Here is a 2,500-nt window from a genome sequence, read left to right on the forward strand (position 1 = left end):
TGGCACAGGGCTGGATGGGGCTTTCGTATAGCAGGGACGGTGCTGCCTCTCGCTTCGCTCGCTGTCCGCCGCTCGCCGCTCGCTCGTGCAGCCAAAAATGGCCAGTTTTGGCCCGTTTTTGGGCCGTTTTGGCCAGTTTTTGGCCTGTTCTTGCATTGCGCGGTGACCGTCGAGAGCGGAGCAAAACGTCAGCCATCTCAGCACCCTGGAACCCCCCGGGTGGCACAGGGCTGGATGGGGCTTTCGTATAGCAGGGACGGTGCTGCCTCTCGCTTCGCTCGCTGTCCGCCGCTCGCCGCTCGCTCGTGCAGCCAAAAATGGCCAGTTTTGGCCCGTTTTTGGGCCGTTTTGGCCAGTTTTTGGCCTGTTCTTGCATTGCGCGGTGACCGTCGAGAGCGGAGCAAAACGTCAGCCATCTCAGCACCCTGGAACCCCCCGGGTGGCACAGGGCTGGATGGGGCTTTCGTATAGCAGGGACGGTGCTGCCTCTCGCTTCGCTCGCTGTCCGCCGCTCGCCGCTCGCTCGCGCAGCCAAAAATGGCCAGTTTTGGCCCGTTTTTGGGCCGTTTTGGCCAGTTTTTGGCCTGTTCTTGCATTGCGCGGTGACCGTCGAGAGCGGAGCAAAACGTCAGCCATCTCAGCACCCTGGAACCCCCCGGGTGGCACAGGGCTGGATGGGGCTTTCGTATAGCAGGGACGGTGCTGCCTCTCGCTTCGCTCGCTGTCCGCCGCTCGCCGCTCGCTCGTGCAGCCAAAAATGGCCAGTTTTGGCCCGTTTTTGGGCCGTTTTGGCCAGTTTTTGGCCTGTTCTTGCATTGCGCGGTGACCGTCGAGAGCGGAGCAAAACGTCAGCCATCTCAGCACCCTGGAACCCCCCCCGGGTGGCACAGGGCTGGATGGGGCTTTCGTATAGCAGGGACGGTGCTGCCTCTCGCTTCGCTCGCTGTCCGCCGCTCGCCGCTCGCTCGTGCAGCCAAAAATGGCCAGTTTTGGCCCGTTTTTGGGCCGTTTTGGCCAGTTTTTGGCCTGTTCTTGCATTGCGCGGTGACCGTCGAGAGCGGAGCAAAACGTCAGCCATCTCAGCACCCTGGAACCCCCCGGGTGGCACAGGGCTGGATGGGGCTTTCGTATAGCAGGGACGGTGCTGCCTCTCGCTTCGCTCGCTGTCCGCCGCTCGCCGCTCGCTCGTGCAGCCAAAAATGGCCAGTTTTGGCCCGTTTTTGGGCCGTTTTGGCCAGTTTTTGGCCTGTTCTTGCATTGCGCGGTGACCGTCGAGAGCGGAGCAAAACGTCAGCCATCTCAGCACCCTGGAACCCCCCGGGTGGCACAGGGCTGGATGGGGCTTTCGTATAGCAGGGACGGTGCTGCCTCTCGCTTCGCTCGCTGTCCGCCGCTCGCCGCTCGCTCGCGCAGCCAAAAATGGCCAGTTTTGGCCCGTTTTTGGGCCGTTTTGGCCAGTTTTTGGCCTGTTCTTGCATTGCGCGGTGACCGTCGAGAGCGGAGCAAAACGTCAGCCATCTCAGCACCCTGGAACCCCCCGGGTGGCACAGGGCTGGATGGGGCTTTCGTATAGCAGGGACGGTGCTGCCTCTCGCTTCGCTCGCTGTCCGCCGCTCGCCGCTCGCTCGTGCAGCCAAAAATGGCCAGTTTTGGCCCGTTTTTGGGCCGTTTTGGCCAGTTTTTGGCCTGTTCTTGCATTGCGCGGTGACCGTCGAGAGCGGAGCAAAACGTCAGCCATCTCAGCACCCTGGAACCCCCCGGGTGGCACAGGGCTGGATGGGGCTTTCGTATAGCAGGGACGGTGCTGCCTCTCGCTTCGCTCGCTGTCCGCCGCTCGCCGCTCGCTCGTGCAGCCAAAAATGGCCAGTTTTGGCCCGTTTTTGGGCCGTTTTGGCCAGTTTTTGGCCTGTTCTTGCATTGCGCGGTGACCGTCGAGAGCGGAGCAAAACGTCAGCCATCTCAGCACCCTGGAACCCCCCGGGTGGCACAGGGCTGGATGGGGCTTTCGTATAGCAGGGACGGTGCTGCCTCTCGCTTCGCTCGCTGTCCGCCGCTCGCCGCTCGCTCGTGCAGCCAAAAATGGCCAGTTTTGGCCCGTTTTTGGGCCGTTTTGGCCAGTTTTTGGCCTGTTCTTGCATTGCGCGGTGACCGTCGAGAGCGGAGCAAAACGTCAGCCATCTCAGCACCCTGGAACCCCCCGGGTGGCACAGGGCTGGATGGGGCTTTCGTATAGCAGGGACGGTGCTGCCTCTCGCTTCGCTCGCTGTCCGCCGCTCGCCGCTCGCTCGCGCAGCCAAAAATGGCCAGTTTTGGCCCGTTTTTGGGCCGTTTTGGCCAGTTTTTGGCCTGTTCTTGCATTGCGCGGTGACCGTCGAGAGCGGAGCAAAACGTCAGCCATCTCAGCACCCTGGAACCCCCCGGGTGGCACAGGGCTGGATGGGGCTTTCGTATAGCAGGGACGGTGCTGCCTCTCGCTTCGCTCGCTGTCCGCCGCTCGCCG

This window comes from Musa acuminata, unplaced genomic scaffold (genome assembly GCF_036884655.1).
Source record: "Musa acuminata AAA Group cultivar baxijiao unplaced genomic scaffold, Cavendish_Baxijiao_AAA HiC_scaffold_600, whole genome shotgun sequence".
Taxonomy (NCBI): Eukaryota; Viridiplantae; Streptophyta; class Magnoliopsida; order Zingiberales; family Musaceae; genus Musa; species Musa acuminata.